This window comes from Nicotiana sylvestris, chromosome 2, assembly GCF_000393655.2.
Source record: "Nicotiana sylvestris chromosome 2, ASM39365v2, whole genome shotgun sequence".
Taxonomy (NCBI): Eukaryota; Viridiplantae; Streptophyta; class Magnoliopsida; order Solanales; family Solanaceae; genus Nicotiana; species Nicotiana sylvestris.
This window is the reverse complement of record NC_091058.1, coordinates 118,384,904-118,403,516: the sequence shown is the minus strand read 5'-3', so window position 1 is coordinate 118,403,516 and position 18,613 is coordinate 118,384,904. Positions and strand designations below refer to the sequence as shown.

Sequence of the window (18,613 nt, the reverse complement as noted above, 5' to 3'; positions counted from 1 at the left end):
AAAATTTTTTTCTTTCTTATTCTTTATTTCTTTTTCCTTTGATGGTTCAGATGGTTTTTCAAAATTCTTACCCTTGTCTACCTGTTGTTCTTTCTGGTTCTTTTCTTGTCTGTCTGCATAAGGTTCATCAAGTTCCTTACCTAACCATAAAGTGATGGTCGTAAGGTGATCCTTTAGATTTTTCTCTATATTGCTTGGTAAGGGACCCTGAATCTTTTCTGACACAAGAGCTGCCAATTGGCTTAACTGAATTTTTAGATTTTTAAGGGATGAATTTTGGGTTTTCATCTTTTCATCAGTGACCTTAATATACTTGTACAAAAGGTCATCAAGATTTGGATGAGCTTGTTAGGGCCTCTGCTAGTATGACCTTGTTTGTTGATATGGTCCTGCTTGCTGATAAGGTCTGTAACTCGGCTGCCCACGATTTTGACTTTGGTATCCCGACGGACCATGTACCTATTGTTTCTGGAAGCTTTGAGAGTTTTCTGCACCATTTGGGTTACTCCACTGAAATTCTGGATGCTTCTGTGCCATTGGACTCCCAAAAGGATGTGACTTGTAACCGATGAAATTAACCTGTTCATCCGTTTGATTGGTTGCTTTACATTCATGGTTTTGGTGGTTTTCTTCCGCATATGTCACAAGCCTCAGATTGGTTTGATTTTTGTGTATTCACCTGAAAAGATTCAAACTTTTGTTCCAAAGAAATAATTTGTTGTGTTAGTGTATTTAAAGCATCAACCTAATTTACCGTTGCAGCCTTTTTAATGACTACACCGCTCAGAAGGCCATTGGATAGCATTCTCAGAAATTTCATTCAACAACTGCAATGCTTCCTCTGTAGTTTTTCCCATTACAGATCCTCCTGCAGCTGCATCTATCACATTTCTAGCAGAGGTTTTTAGCCCGTGTTAGAAAATTTACAATTGCATATGTTCAGGAATGTCATGGTGTGAGCATTTTCTTAACATTGCTTTTAATCTTTCCGAAGCTTGATAAACTAACTCAGTGTCAGTCTGCAAGAAATTAGATATGTCCTGTCTTAACTTTATTGTTTTAGCAGGGGAAAAATATTTGTTGAAAAACTTCTAAGTCATCTGGTCCCATGCCGTAATGGACCCTTGAGGCAAACTTCGAAACCAAGTCTTGGCATCTCCTTTTAAAGAAAAAGGAAATAGCCTTAACTTGATAGCTTTAGGAGGTACTCCATTGTACTTAGCAGTTTCTACAAGTTCTAGAAAATCAATTAAATGACTATGTGGGTCTTCACTTGTATCACCAGTGAAGATACAATATTGTTGAATTGTCTGAATCAGGCCGGTCCTGATTTCAAAGTTGTTGGCTGCCACTGGGGGCTTCCTGACACTAGATTCACAATTAAAGCGATCAGGTCTAGCATAATCCCTAAGGATTCTGTTTGCTGGCCTTGGCGCCACTTCATCAAATTGCTCCTCTACATGGACTAGTGGTGGGATCCCAAGTGGGTTAATGTCCTCTGCTTCCTCATTTTCCATTTCTTTACAAGATGCTCCTTGAGAAGACGATGTTTGTTCTTTCCTGCACAATCGAATAAATCTTTCAATTTCAGGATCGAAACTGACCAACTCTTTTGTAGAAGAGCGGGTCATAAACTACTTAAAATTCTTAAGTAAAGAAAGTACAAGAAAAAAATATAAGTGTATAAAAAATTAAAAAAATGATAAAAACAGTAGGTGCTAAGCAAAAATAATTATACAATAATTTTATTATCTATAGAGGATAATAATATTTTACTCAAACTTATAACAAGATAGTTATAAAGAAAAACAAAACGATGCAACAATGAACTATGACAAGAAACAATACTATAATACTATTATATATGGAAAAGGTAATTAGTGATAGTACATATAGTTGGAATGGTCATAAGAATATTTTTCAGTAGTAAAAAAAACTTCAATGTGAAAGAACTAACAATAGTATAACAGTTATAAATATACACGTTACAAAAATAGTAAATAGTAGTTATAACACTATTATTATGATAAAGGAGAGAGTACCAATAGCAGTATGTATAATTTGCTAAAAACAGTTAATGATGGAACTAGTAGGAAGAAATAATACAAAAAAGAAAAAAAAAACTTTTACCATACCATTATGAACATAAACATTACATTAGGATTAATATCACAGTAGTAGTTATAGCACTTGATTAGTGAAAATATTAACTGAAACAAAAATAACAGTAATAAATTCTCAAATTAGTAACAAAATATTTAATCTGAAGTAGATGTATGCCAATCCCCGGCAACGGCGCCAAAAATTTGACGAGGCCAATGTGTATAAGATTTTCCTGCTCGTGCTTTGTCAAATTCTAGTATAGTTTATGATATCGTCCCACAGAGATTGGAACAGAGATTGAAACATCTATGCTACAGACGTTTAATATTTCAACTACTATTTGAGAGAATCAGATTGATGAAAAGTTTGTGAAATTAAAACTTGTTAAATACTTAAAAAAAATTAAACAACTTTCGAAAGATTTGTGATTTAAAAGAGTTGAGAATCGTTAAATTAACTTGATAATATATTATAATAAAATCTCACTTTCTACATGTATTTCTCTAAAGGATAATTGCTTATTGCTAATACAATTATATCTTACCTCACCAAGGATTAATCAACTAATAACACTCCGTGAAGTTATGTAATTAATTGAGTTAAAACTGGTGACAGTTAAATCGGAATATCTTCTGGTCTGAATTGTACTAAAGATAGTAAAAACTTCGTGAGAATATTTTTACTAAATCAATACTCCTGAGACTACAATTCCTCCATGAGAATTAAAATTGAGGTAAGCAAGATTAAAGACTTTTAATAATAACTTACTAATAATTACTCTCACTTCACTATTTTATTCAATAGTTACTATTTATTAATTTTCCTCCGTGAGAATTACAAAATTAATATAAGAGTAACTTAAAGATAAAATTTATAGAAGTGATAACAATGATTAGTTAAAAACAATTATTATAGCACAGTATAAAATATAAATAGAAAGTTGTGACGACCCAAAGGGTCATCACCTATTTTCTTATCCATTCCGAGCTTCTGAGGCCTTGAAAACCTCATTTACAATTGCCTCAATTTGTGTGCGCAGTCCGGGCGCGTAGCCGGAAGCTCAAATATGAAATTCTGTGAAAATTTGCTAAGTTTTGATATTAAAATGAATAAATTTGACTTTGGTCAATATTTTGGGTAAACGGACCCGGACCTGTAATTTGATAGTCCCGAGAGGTCCGTAGGAAAATATGGGACTTGGGCGTATACCCGGAATCGAATTCCGAGGTCCCAGGGCCGAGAAATGAATTTTTGAGTAAAATTGTTTTCTGAAAATATATAAAGAAAATAGAAATGAAATTTGATTAGAAAGTGATGGTATCGGGCCCGTATTTTGGTTCTGGTGCATGGTATATGTCTTATATATGGTTTAAGCACTTTCTGTAAAGTTTGGTTGAAAACAGATGTCGTTTGACGTGTTTCGGACTCAAAATGGAAAATTTGATATTTTATGAAATTTGAAAGAATTCTTGGATTTTAAAGCTTAATTTGTGGTATATGACATTATTTTGGTGATTTGATCGCACGGTTAAGTTTGTAGGATGTTGTTGAGTTAGTGTATATGTTTGGTTAGGAGCCCCGAGGGCTCGGGATTGTTTCGGAGGTGTCTCGGAGTGATTTCGGACTTAGGAAAATTGCAGAAAATTGCTGAAATAGTTTTCGTGAGCAGTACCCATGAATAGTACCCCGTAACAGTACCCGTGAACAGTAAAAAAACGTGAACAGTAACCCTGAAAACATTCTGGGCAGAATGTAACTTCTGAAAATGGGACTTCGCAAATTGGAGCTCGGGGAGAGGCGATTTTCGGGATATTTTCAGAGAAAACAATGGGGTAAGTGTTCTTAACTTAATTTTGGTTAGATTACCCGAATCTATTACTAGTTTTGACATTTAATTGGTGATTTTAGTAGGGAAAATCTTGAAAACCCTCTTGGTTTAATTTGAAGATTTGAGGGTTGAGTTGATGTCAGATTTTGGTAAAATTGGTATGATTGGACTCGTGGTTGGATGAGGTTTCATATTCCGTAATTTTTGTCGGGTTCCGAGACGTGGGCCCCACGGGCGAATTTTTAGTGCAATTTTGGATTTTAAATGGAAAATGTAGAATTTCATATGGAATTAATTCCTATAATTTTATTAACTTAATTGAATTGTTTATGACTAGATTTGAGAATTTCGGGTACGAATTCGCGAGGCAAAGGCTTGTTGGAATTTTGAATTGGTTGCAAAGCGAGGTAAGTGTTTCGTCTAACCTTAGCTTGAGGGAATAGGAGTTGAGTCTTAATTGCTACTTGCTATTTGTCGAGTACGACGTATAGGCATGGTGACGAGTATCTATACGTTGGTGTCTAGCATGACCGTAAATCCTTATATCGTGAATGTTCGAATTTGGTTATATCTTCCATGATTAAGTGATGACTTCTATATGTTGTGAAGTGCATGTGAAAGAAATGGTGATATTTAATATTTGAGGAGTGTTGGCTCAAGTTATAAAATGAATTACTAAGTAAGAAATAAAAGAAAGAGAAAGAATTATTGAATTATTCCCTTACCGAGATAATTGTGGAATTGTTGATATATTCCTTGCCGGGAATTTTATTGTTAATTGTTGTGCCCTTATTGGAATCCCGATTATTATCCAGTTTACTTCCTTGCCCCTTATCTGTGATTGTTGTTTGGGTGAGGAAGAGTGATAAAGCACGAAGGGTGATGCAGTGTATTGTTTGATATGGTGAGGAAAGAGTGTAAAACACGAAGGGTGATGTCGTGCCATACGATGTGCCATTCCGTACTGATATCTATTGATTATATTGTGAGGAAAGAGAGTAAAAGCACGAAGGGTGATGCTGTGTATTGTTTGATATGGTGAGGAAAGAGTGTAAAATACGAAGGGTGATGTCGTGTCGTACGATGTGCCATTCCGTACTGATATCTATTGATTATATTGTGAGGAAAGAGAGTAAACGCACGAAGGGTGATGTCGTGTACAGTTTTATTTTATATATTGCTTGGGTGAGGAAGAGAGTAAAAGCACGAAGGGTGATGTCGTACAAATTGTTGATTCCTTTTGATACTTGTTGATATTATGACTTTGTTGTCTCCTTCTTTTATTGAATATTTCTATTTGTAACTGTTACCTCCCCACAACATGTTTCCCCTCCCACATTGATTGGTTGCTTCAGTACTTCCTTTGTTGTATATATATATATATATATATATATATACTTGAACTGCACAGGTTTATTTGATTGTCTGGTCCTAGCCTTGTCACTACTTCGCCGGGGTTAGGCTAGGCATTTACCAGCACATGAGTTCGGTTGTGCTGATACTACACTCTGTGCTCTTTTGTACAGATACAGGTTTCGGACAGCAGCAGCAGTAGCGCGGGTTTGAGCAATCAAACTAGTGAGACACTGAGGTAGCCTTGCAGGCGTCCGCAGGCCCGACGTCTCCTCTATCTATTATTTTAGTCTGTTATCTCATTGTATTCGAGACAAACAGTTTATTATTTTCTTTCAGACGATTGTATTCAGTATTATTAGAAGTTCGTGAGTAATGTGACACCAGTTCTAGGGTAGAGATTTATGTTGGATTCCGCATTTACATTCAGTCGCTTTAAATTAAGTCTTCCGCATATTTATTTAATTCAGTCATTTTTTATGCTATTACTAATATTTGATAAAAGAAATAATTTATAAAAGATAAAAGTAGTTAAGAGTTGGCTTGCCTAGCTCTCATTAGTATGCGCCATCACGACTCCCGAGGGTGGAAAATCCGAGTCGTGACAAGTTGGTATCAGAGCTCTAGGTTACATAGGTCTCACAACTCACGGACAAGCTTAGCTGAGTCTGAGGGATCGGTACAGAGACGTTTGTATTTATCCCCCAGGGGCTACAGAGTTAGGAAAAACTTCACATTGTTCTTTCTTATCGTGCGGTTTTGTTTCTCAATGCTAATTGAATTTCTACTCTGTTCTTTCGCAGATGGTGAGAACACGCGCTTCCTCATCTACCGCTCAGCATCCCGAGCCCCCAGCAGCAGCTCCCACGAGGGGTAGAGGGCGAGGCCGAGGCCGTACTAGAGGCCGAGGTAGGGGCAAAGCTCAGCCCAGAGCAGCAGCACCAGCGGTGGAGCCTCAGGTTGACATTGATGATGAGGTTACAGCCTAGGCAATTCCGGTGGGCCCAGCTCAGGTCCCAGAGGGGTTCATTGCCACCCCAATTCTTCAGGATGCTCTGGTTCGATTGGTGGGCCTCATGGAGAGTGTCACCCGAGCGGGTTTGCTTCCAGTAGCACTAGCCACTTCTCAGGCTGGAAGAGGGGCCCAAACTCCTGCTACCCGCACTCCGGAGCTAGTAGCTCCCCAGGTTCAGGTTCCATTGGTTCAGCCAGCTATAGTGGTTCAGCCGGGTGTAGTGGCTCAGCTCGGCGATGGAGCGGCTAGGTCCGCTGATGCCTTGTGGAGATTGGATAGGTTTACCAAGCTCTTCACTACCACTTTTAGCGGTGCATCTTCTGAGGATCCCCAGGATTATCTAGACAGCTGTCATGAGGTTCTTAGGAACATGGGCATTGTTGAGACCAATGGGGCCGATTTTGCTGTATTTTGCCTATCTGGATCTGCCAAGACTTGGTGGAGAGATTATTGCTTAGCCAGGCCAGCCAGGTCGCCATCTTTGTCATGGGAGCAGTTTTCAGCATTGTTTCTGGAGAAGTTTCTCCCCGTTACTTAGAGAGAGGCCTATCGGAGGCAGTTTAGGCACCTCCAGTAGGGTTCCATGACGGTCACTCAGTATGAGACCGGGTTCATTGATCTAGCTCGCCATGCTCTTGTCATACTCCCTACCGAGAGAGAGAGGGTGAGGAGGTTTATTGATGGCCTTATTCAGCCGATTCGTCTTCAGATGGCCAAGGAGGCCGGGAGTGAGATCACATTTCAGGAGGCGGCCAATGTGGTCCGCCGAGTCGAGATGGTTTTGTCACAAGGAGGTGGTCATGGGTCAGATACGAGGCCCCGTTACTCAGGCAGAATTAGTGGTACCTCATCTGGAGGTAGAGAATCGTATGACAGAGGCCATCCTCCCAGGCCTTTCCAGCTAGATCTCCAGGTTTCCCATGGTACTTTAGGTGGTCGTGGTTCTCACACGCACTATTCTGATCAGCAGCCTTACAGTGAACCACTAGCTCTTATCGGTGCACTGCCGCTTTAGAGTTTCCGAAGTGGTCATTCAGGTCGATAAGGTCAGCAGCCGAGAGCTTGTTACACTTGTGGTGAACTAGGTCACACTCCCAGATTTTGCCCTCGAGCACCGGGTAGTTCTCAGCATCAAAGTTCTCGTGCCATGGTACCGGCACCAGGTGTTCCATAGCCCTCCCAGCCAGCTAGAGGTGGGGGTAGAGGTGCTAGAGTTGGAGGTAGAGGTCATATAGGTGGAGCTCAGACCGCCAGAGATGGAGGCCAGCCAGCAGCAGGCCATCCTAGAGATATGGTTCAGGGTGGTGGGGCCCAGCCCCGATGCTATGCTCTTCCAGCCAGGCTGGAGGCTGAGTCTTAAGATGTAGTCATTACAGATACTATTCTGGTTTGTGATAGAGAGGCTTCAATGCTATTTGATCTAGGGTCTACGTATTCGTATGTGTCCTCTTATTTTGCACCGTACTTGGTTCTACCTAGTGATCCACTGAGTATTCCTATTTATGTGTCTACACCGGTGGGTGATTCTATTATGGTCGATCGAGTTCATCGTTCCTGTATTATGGTGATTGGGGGTCTTGAGACCCGTGTTGATTTGTTGCTTTTAGATATGGTCGACTTTGATGTTATATTGGGGATGGACTGGTTATCACCTTACCACACTATCTTGGACTGTCATACCAAGACTGTGACCTTAGCCTTACCGGAACTGCCCCGTTTAGAGTAGAGAGGGACTCCTGCTCATTCTACCCGCAGTGTTATTTCGTATGTGAAGGCTCGGCGTATGATCGAGAAGGAGTGTTTGTCTTATTTGGCTTATGTTCGTGATTCCAATGCCGAGGTTCCCTCCAATGATTCTGTGCCCATGGTTCGCGAGTTTCCTGAAGTATTCCCTTCAGACCTGCCGGGTATGCCACCTGACAGGGATATTGATTTTTGCATTGATTTGGCTTTGGGCACTCAGGCCATTTCCACTCCGCCATATCGCATGGCCTTGCTAGAGTTGAAAGAGTTGAAGGAGCAGTTGCAAGACCTGCTTGAGAAGGGTTTCATTAGACCTAGTATTTCGCCGTGGGATGCGCCGGTGTTGTTTGTAAAGAAAAAATATGGTTCGATGAGAATGTGCATTGATTACCGACAATTGAACAAGGTTACAATCAAGAATAAGTATCCACTGCCGAGGATTGATGATTTGTTCGATCAGCTTCAGGGTGCCAAGGTGTTTTCCAAGATAGACTTGAGATCTGGCTACCATCAGTTGAGGATTAGGGCATCCGATGTCCCTAAGACAGCTTTCCGCACTCGGTACGGGCATTATGAGTTCTTGGTTATGTCATTTGGGCTGACAAATGCCCCAACAGCTTTCATGGATCTGATGAACTGAGTGTTCAGGCCTTATTTGTACTTGTTCGTGATAGTCTTTATTGATGATATTCTGATATATTCCTGCAGCCAGAAGGAGCACGAGCAACACCTCAAAGTGGTTCTTCAGACTCTGAGGGATAGTCAGCTATATGCTAAGTTCTCGAAGTGTGAGTTCTGGCTGAGTTCAGTTGCATTCCTAGGTCATGTTGTATCAGCAAATGGTATTCAGGTTGATCCGAAGAAGATTGAGGTAGTCAAAAACTGTCCTAGACCAGCATCAGCTACAGAGATTCGGAGTTTCTTGGGATTGGCAAGCTACTATCGTCGGTTCGTGGAGGGGTTTTCATCCATTACAGCCCCGATGACCAGGTTGACCCAGAAGGGTGCCCAGTTCAGATGGTCGGACGCGTGTGAAGTGAGCTTTCAGAAGCTCAAGACAGCTTTGACTACGACACCGGTATTGGTTTTGCCTACAGGTTCAGGGCCTTATACAGTTTATTGTGATGCTTCTTGTATTGGGCTTGGTGCAGTGTTGATACAGGGTGGCAAGGTCATTGCCTATGCCTCGCAACAGTTGAAGATTCATGAGAAGAACTATCCGGTTCATGATTTAGAGATGACAGCCATTATTCACGCATTGAAGATTTGGAGGCATTACCTGTACGGTGTGGCATGTGAGGTGTTCACGGATCACAAGAGTCTTCAGTATTTATTCAAGCAAAAGGAGTTGAATTTGAGACAGAGGAGGTGGTTGGAGCTATTGAAAGATTATGATATCACTATCTTATATCATCTGGGAAAAACCAATGTGGTGGTCGATGCTTTGAGCAGGAAGTCAGTCAGTATGGGCAGTCTTGCTTATATTCTGGTTGGTCAGAGGCCACTTGCTTTGGATGTTCAGGCCTTGTCCAATCGATTCGTGAGGTTGGATATTTCTGAGCCTAGTCGGGTATTAGCTTGCACGGTCGCTCGTTCTTCATTATTGGGGCATATCCGTGATCGACAGCTTGATGATCCCCATTTGTGTGTCCTTAGAGACACAGTGCAGCGTGGAGGTGCCAAACAGGTGACCTTAGATGATGATGGAGTTTTGAGATTGCAGGGGCGAGTATGTGTGCCTAATGTGGATGGGCTTTGGGAGTTGATTTTAGAGTAGGCCCATAGCTCCCTATACTCTATTCATCCGGGCGCCGCGAAGATGTATCAGTATTTGCGGCAGCGTTATTGGTGGCGTAGAATGAATAAGGATATTGTTGCATACGTGGCTTAGTGTTTGAATTGTCAGCAGGTTAAGTATGAGCATCAGAGACCTGGTAGTTTGTTTCAGAGGATTGAGCTTTCCGAGTGGAAGTGGGAGAGAATCACTATGGACTTCGTTACTGAACTTCCGTTGACTCGGAAGAAGCTTGATGCAGCTTGGGTCATTGTTGATAGGCTGACCAAGTCAGCGCATTTCATTCCTGTGGCAGTCTCCTATTCATCCGAGAGGTTAGCTGAGATTTATATCCGGGAGATTGTTCGCCTTCATGGTGTGCCGGTATCTATCATTTTGGATCGAGGCACGCAGTTTACCTCGCGTTTCTGGAGAGCAATTCAACGAGAGTTAGGCACCCAGGTGCAGTTGAGCATAACATTTCATCTTCAAATGGACGGACAGTCCGAGCGGACTATTCAGATATTGGAGGATATGCTCCGAGCTTGTGTTATTGACTTTGGAGGTTCATAGGATCAGTTCTTGCCTTTAGCAGAGTTTGCCTACAATAACAACTACCAGTCGAGTATCCAGATGGCTCCTTATAAGGCTTTATATGGTAGGCGATGTCGATCTCCAGTTGGATGGTTTGAGCTGGAAGAGGCTCGGTTGTTGGGTACAGATTTGGTTCAGGAGGCCTTAGACAAGGTCAGGATCATTCAGGATAGGCTTCGTACAACTCAGTCCAAGCAAAAGAGCTATGCAGATCGTAAGGTTCGAGATGTGGTTTTCATGGTTGGTGAGCGGGTATTGCTCCGAGTGTCGCCTATGAAGGGCGTGATGAGATTTGGGAAGAAAGGCAAGCTTAGCCCTAGGTTCATTGGTCCATTTGAGATTCTTGATCGAGTGGGAGAGGTGGCTTATAAACTTGCATTGCCGCCGAGTTTATCAGCTGTGCACCCAGTGTTTCATGTGTCCATGCTTCGGAAGTATCACGGCGATCCATCCCACGTGTTGGATTTCAGCACTGTCCAATTGGACAAGGACTTGTCTTATGAGGAAGAGCCATTGGCTATTCTAGATCGGCAGGTCCGTCAGTTAAGATCCAAGAGTTTCCCCTCTATTCGTATTCAGTGGAGAGGTCAGCCTCCTAAGGCTTCGACCTGGGAGTCCGAGTCCGGCATGTGGAGCCGTTATCCTCATCTATTCCCCGACTCAGGTACTTCCTTCTTCTGTCCGTTCGAGGACGAACGATTGTTTTAGAGGTGGAGAATGTGACGACCCAAAGGGTCATCACCTATTTTCTTATCCATTTCGAACTTCCGAGGCCTTGAAAACCTCATTTATAGTCGCCTCGATTTTTGTGTGCAGTCCGAGCGTGTAGCCGGAAGCTCAAATATGAAATTCTGTGAAAATTTTCTAAGTTTTGATATTAAAATGAATAAATTTGACTTCGGTCAAAATTTTGGGTAAACGAACCCGGACCCGTGATTTAACGGTCCTGGGAGGTCCGTAGGAAAATATGGGACTTGGGCGTATGCCCAGAATCGAATTCCGAGGTCCCAGGCCCGAGAAATGAATTTTTGAGTAAAATTGTTTTCTAAAAATATTTAAGGAAAATGGAAATGAAATTTGATTAGAAAGTGATGGTATCGGGCACGTATTTTGGTTCTAGCGGCCGGTATAGGTCTTATATATGGTTTAAGCACTTTCTGTAAAGTTTGGTTGAAAACACACGTCGTTTGACGTGTTTCGGACTAAAAATGGAAAATTTGATATTTTATGAAATTTGAAAGAATTCTTGGATTATAAAGCTCAATTCGTGGTATATGACGTTATTTTGGTGATTTGATCGCACGGTTAAGTTCGTAGGTTGTTGTTGAGTTAGTGTATGTGTTTGGTTAAGAGCCCCGAGGGCTCGGGAGCGTTTCGGAGGTGTCTCGGAGTGATTTCGGACTTAGAAAAATTGCAGAAATAGTACCCGTGAATAGTACCCCGTGAACAGTAAAAATACGTGAACAGTAACCCCGAAAACATTCTGGGCAGAATGTAACTTCTGAAAATGGGACTTCGTCCCATTTTCTATATTTAGCAAATTGGAGCCCGGGGAGAGGTGATTTTCGGGATATTTTCAGAGAAAACAACGGGGTAAGTGTTCTTAACTTAATTATGGTTAGATTACCCGAATCTATTACTAGTTTTGACATATAATTGGTGATTTTAGTTGGGAAAATCTTGAAAACCCTCTTGATTTAATTTGAAGATTTGAGGGTCGAGTTGATATCGGATTTTGGTAAAATTGGTATGGTTGGACTCGTGGTTGGATGAGGTTTCATATTCCGTAATTTTTTTCGGGTTCCGAGACGTGGGCCCCACGAGCGAATTTCTAGTGCAATTTTGGATTTTAAATGGAAAATGTAGAATTTCATATGGAATTAACTCCTATAATTTTTATTGACTTATCGAATTGTTTATGACTAGATTTAAGAATTTCGGGCACGAATTCGCGAGGCAAAGACTTGTTGGAATTTTGAATTGGTTGCAAAGCGAGGTAACTGTTTCGTCTAACCTTAGTTTGAGGGAATATGAGTTGAGTCTTAATTGCTACTTGCTATTTGTCGAGTACAACGTATAGGCATGGTGACGAGTATCTATACGTTGGTGTCTAGCATGACCGTAAGTCCTTATATCGCGAATGTTCGAATTTGGTTATATCTTCCATGATTAAATGATGACTTCTATATGTTGTGAAGTGCATGTGAAAGAAATGGTGATATTTTGTCACGACCCAAACTGAAGGGCCATGACTAGCACCCGACCACACTTGCCGAGTACCAACGTACATTTCATCTAACCTTCATTATTATCTTTTAAGGCTAAAGAGATCAATATAAATGGTAGACCTAGATCATGGACAACCATCAATAAAATATGATGGCACGAATATACATAGCAGGGGATGACCAGACAATCAAGAAACTACATATAAGGTATGAGCTACCACGCTACTATGAAAGACTATACAACAAAAACTAGCCTACAAGGCATACCAAACTATACATGAGCCGACACCTGTCTATGAGCCTCTAAAAGAACATAAGTGTTGCAACATAGCCGGAACAGGGCCCCGACATACCCATAATGTCTATAACAAAAATTGCATACCAAGACCAAGGCAAGTCCGGAGAAGGGATCTCGCCAATCACCGCTGATCTACTGTGGTGGGGGAGCTGTACCTGCCTGTCTATCAGGACCTGCAGCACGACATGCAGCGTCCACAAATAAAAGGACGTCAGTACGAATAAAGTACTGAGTATGTAAGGCAAGGAACCATAAATACGATCAGTAATGTAAGCAAGGATAGAGAATATACAACCTGTAACATCTTAGTACCTCTGAGGGCTACTTACATGAAATGCATGATACATATGTATAAATACATAAACCTTTAAAGCATTCGCCTCTGTGGGCATCATCATCATCATATCGTACCCGACCATAATAGGCTCGGTAGAATCGTACCCGGCCACGTGGAGCTCGGTAAAACCCAACTGATCAGTGGTTGCACAATAGGTGCCGTACCCGGCCAACTATAGCGTGGCTCGGTAGAGTAAAATAGATACATATATATAATGCATGCTCGACTCATGGAATCACATTCTAAACCTTTCGGAGTGACGTAAGGTCGGTATCCTCTGTACACGTTATTAGGACTAACTCTTCACTATGAACCTTATAAGAATCAGGAAGTACCAACAACATTGATAACATAAGACTAAGAGAAGCAACATTAACATCAATCGTTCCATAAGAGGGAAAACAATGTAAGTACTGCTAGCTTCTAAGAGTAGAGTATCTTGGAAGCTCGTTCATTACATTATGTACAATCGGAGTCGTGCAAAAGAAGGAAAGGGATAGCCTCACATACCTTGTATATACTGCCCCAATCTCAAGCTATGCAATTGTCAAAACTCCTTAGTCTACAATAAGAGAAACGATACTATCGTTATCATTTAAGCGTCATAACTATTATGTATCGACCACAACCTATTTTACGATGAAACGGACAGCACCTCCCCTATATATATGACCTCACACCATTCAAAACAATCACCAAACAGCCCAAACATCATCAATAATAAACATATTGAGCCTCCCAAAATAGTCCACACACAGCCTAATCACTCCATACATACGACGACCACCGTAGTCGTGTCAAACAACCTGGAAATGTTACGAATAACTATCAGCCCATAAACCTACATATATATGGTGTTTCTCCACACCCTTCCTCCTCCAAAACTCCACAAGATAGTAGTAAAATACGCAGCCCAACAACAACGCAAAACAGTCCACAAAACAATAACACTACTACCAAACCTTTCGATATATATCTCACAAGTTCTAGCTTCAATGGCTTAGCCGCAACTTGGATAATCTTAAATACATATAGAGTAAGAGGTTCCTTACCTTTATACAGAAAGAACAACTCCAATTTGACCTTAAATTTCCAAGAAATATCCCTCCAATGCTGCCACAACAACAAAAAAATGAAACTAGCGATCAATTAGTGTTTTTCGGCACTAGAATCACTTTAGAAGGCTTGAAATCACCTAGGATTAATATTAAGAACATTAGGGAGTATTTACAGAACATATACCCTTTAAAACAACCTCCCACACGAGTTGGAACGACACAAAAATGAGCAACAACAAGAAGAACAAGAGACTTACTAGCGCCACGGAATTCCCGACACTTGATTTGTGTTGTTTGCCCTTTTTTTGGGTCTTGAATCTTGAGAGAACCTTGAGAGGATGTTCCTAGGGTTCTAAGGTCTGAAAATAGTGAAAAGAAATGACTAAAAACGGGTTGTAGTCATCCTATATAGGTCCAAATATCTTAAACCGACTTAGTGGGCCCCATAGAGAGGTGCTTGGCGCAGTCTCGCGAAAACGCGAATATCTCTCTACTCCGAGATCGTATCGATGAACGGTTTAATGCGTTGGAAACTAGACTCATAGATCTTTAATTTGGTGGGTAGATCACCCCGTAATTCCTTGTAAATTATGAGAAAAGATTAGAAACATTTGACCTAATGTTTAAGTAAAATTATGAACCTAAGTTGCGACAACTTTTGTCGACTTTTGTTTCATAACTCGTTTGACTTCAAGACTTATGATACGGATATTATATGATTAAAATACCTTAATAAATGACCTCTTGAGTGTATTAAGCACCGCTAGATTACCTGAAAATACGAGTTACAACATCCTTGATTCGTTTAACTTCTAATATTGGTTAATCACCCTTATACACTCTTGTATCACTTAAGACCAATAGGATTGACTTCTTATCATCTCAAAGATAATTCCTTCTTGGATTTATGTTAACTAATATATGGCATGAACTAACACATGTGGATATGGGTTGTAACACCCTCCCCCCTTAGGAACATTTCGTCCTCGAATGTAAGGGTTTATGGGGAGTTTAAATCACCGTGGATTCCAATGGAAATTTCCGATCAATTTTCCCCTATAAAATGGTCACTAGCAAAACTTGCATGTAATTAAGCCCAACATATGGCTTCACAAGGCTACACAAAGCATTATGCGTATTTACATTATCTACATATCACCATTTTGTATTAAGGAGGAGTATTCTCAAATTATTGCTTACCTCATAAAGCCGTTTCTTCTTCCAATGTATCCTGTCTTCCACCAGCATCCTTGTTATCTTCATTCTGGAATAAGTAAGGGTATTTAGACTTCATCTCCTCTTCTACTTCCCATGTCATTTCTTCCATATTTTTGTTCCTCCACAATACTTTGACGGAAGCTACATCTTTTGTTCTCAGCTTGCGGACTTGCCGATCTAATATCGCCACTGGCACTTCTTCATATGATAGGTCCTCTGTAACTTGTACATCTTTGATAGGGACGACTCGAGAAGGGTCTCCAATACATTTTCTCAACATAGATACATGGAATACCGGGTGGACAAATTCCAATTCGAATGGCAATTCTAACTCATAAGCAACCTGTCCAATCCGTCGAAGAATTTTATACGGCCCGATATACCTTGGACTCAGCTTACCTTTCTTCCCAAAATGCATAATACCCTTCATTGGTGAGATCCTCAGGAAAACCCAATCACCAACCTCAAACTCTAGATCACGACGTCGGACATCAGAATAAGATTTTTGCCTGCTTTGTGCCGTCCTCAATCGCTCCTGTATCACTTTCACCTTCTCAATAGCTTGGTGAATCAAATCTGGCCCATATAATTCTGTTTCACCGACTTCGAACCATCCAACTGGTGATCTACATCTCCTCCCGTATAGTGCCTCGTATGGGGCCATTTTAATACTGGAATGGTAGCTATTGTTATAGGCGAATTCTATGAGTGGAAGATGATCATCCCAATTCCCCTTAAAATCTAGAACACATGCTCGTAGCATATCTTCCAGTGTCTGAATGGTACGTTCAGCCTGTCCGTCAGTCTGCGGATGAAATGCAGTGCTGAGATTTACCTGTGTGCCTAAACCCTTCTGGAAAGACCTCCAAAAGTTAGCCGTAAATTGAGCTCCTCGGTCTGATATAATAGATATGGGCACACCATGAAGCCTAACAATCTCCTTGATATACAACTTTGCATAATCTTCAGCCGCGTAAGTTGTCTTCACTGGCAGAAAATGGGCACATTTTGTAAGTCGATCAATTATCACCCAGATGGAGTCAAACTTATGATAAGAGCGAGGTAATCCAATAATGAAGTCCATATTAATCACCTCCCACTTCCAGGTCGGAATCTCTATATTTTGAAGCAATCCACCGGGTTTCTGATGTTCTATCTTTACTTGTTGACAATTGGGACACTGGGCCACAAATTCTGCAATAGACTTCTTCATATTATCCCACCAATACTGCTCCTTGACATCATGATACATCTTTGTCGAGCCGGGATGGATGGAATATCGGGATTGATGAATCTCATTCATAATCTTCTCTCGCAACCCTGCCACATTAGGCACACACAATCGGCTCTGGTATCTCAGTGCCCCATCTTTTCCGATCCCAAAAGCCATACTTTTACACTGTTGAATGCTTTCTCTTAATCGTACTAAGATAGGATCTTCATATTGTCGTGCTTTTACCTCGGCTACCAAAGATGATTCTGATGTATTCTGTACAGTAACACCTCCGTCATCAGAGTCTAACAATCTGATTCTCATATTGGCTAGCTGATGAAGCTCTTTAATCAACCCCCATCTACCCGCCTCAATATGTACTAAGCTTCCCATTGATTTACGGCTGAGAGCATCTGCCACAACATTGGCTTTACCGGGATGATACAATATCTCGACGTCGTAGTCTTTCAATAATTCAAGCCACCTACGCTGCCTCAAATTCAACTCTTTCTGCTTGAAGATGTATTGTAAACTCTTGTGATCTGTGTAGATGTCAACATGGACGCCGTATAAGTAGTGCCGCCATATCTTCAAAGCATATATTACTGCAGCCAATTCCAAATCATGGGTTGGATAATTCTTTTCATGCTTCTTCAATTGTCTTGATGCATAAGCAATCACATTCCCATGCTGCATCAATACGCACCCCAAACCTATACCTGAGGCATCACAATATACCACATAACCTTCTGTTCCTTCAGGAAGAGTGAGCACTGGTGCAGATGTCAATCGATTCTTCAGCTCCTGAAAACTATGTTCACAAGTGTCAGACCACTGGAATTTGGTAGCTTTTTGTGTTAACTTAGTCAATGGTGATGATATAGAGGAAAATCCTTCTACAAACCGCCTATAATATCCTGCTAGCCCTAGGAAGCTGCGGACTTCTGATGGTGTTGTAGGTCTCGGCCAATTCTTTACTGCATCGATCTTCTGAGTGTCGACACTAATACCCTCATCAGATATCACATGGCCAAGGAATGCTACTGAGTTCAGCCAGAATTCACATTTGGAGAGCTTAGCATATAACTTACGATCCTGAAGCGTCTGTAATACTATCCGCAAGTGGCCCGCGTGTTCCGCCTCCGAACGAGAATACACTAGAATGTCATCAATGAATACAATCACGAACACATCAAGATAGGGCCTGAATATAGTATTCATGAGATCCATAAAAGCTGCTGGGGCATTTGTTAGCCCGAACGACATCACCAAGAACTCAAAGTGCCCATATCTTGTCCGGAAGGCCGTCTTTGGAATATCTTTCTCCCTAACCCTTACCTGATGATACCCTGAACGTAAATCAATCTTGGAGAAATACTTGGCACCCTGGAGTTGGTCAAACAGGTCATCAATTCTTGGAAGTGGATACTTGTTCTTTATAGTAGACTTATTCAACTGTCGATAGTCGATACACATCCGTAACGACCCGTCTTTCTTCCGCACGAATAGGACTGGTGCACCCCAAGGTGAAGTGCTAGGCCTAATAAAGCCCTTATCCAGCAAGTCCTTCAACTGCACCTTCAACTCTCGCAACTCTGCCGGGGCCATTCTGTATGGAGGAATAGAGATCGGTTGAGTGTCAGGCAACACATCAATGCTAAACTCAATCTCCCTTTCAGGAGGAAGGCCTGGGAGTTCATCTGGGAAAACATCTGGGAATTCGTTAACCACAGGGATTGATTGTAAAGTAGGCGGTTTCGCCTCCGCATCCCTAACGCGAACGAGATGATAAATGTAACCTTTTGAGATCATTTTCCTTGCCTTAAGATAGGAAATAAACCTACCTTTCGG

The 18,613-nt window shown here is 41.2% G+C and overlaps 1 non-coding gene across 1 annotated transcript; it reads left to right on the top strand.

Moving 5' to 3' along the window:
* The first annotated feature begins 945 nt into the window (after window positions 1-945).
* On the top strand, window positions 946-1,052 carry LOC138886586 (small nucleolar RNA R71). The gene has a single exon (XR_011405636.1). It is a non-coding gene; the product is annotated as a small nucleolar RNA R71 (small nucleolar RNA).
* Window positions 1,053-18,613: the final 17,561 nt, after the last annotated feature.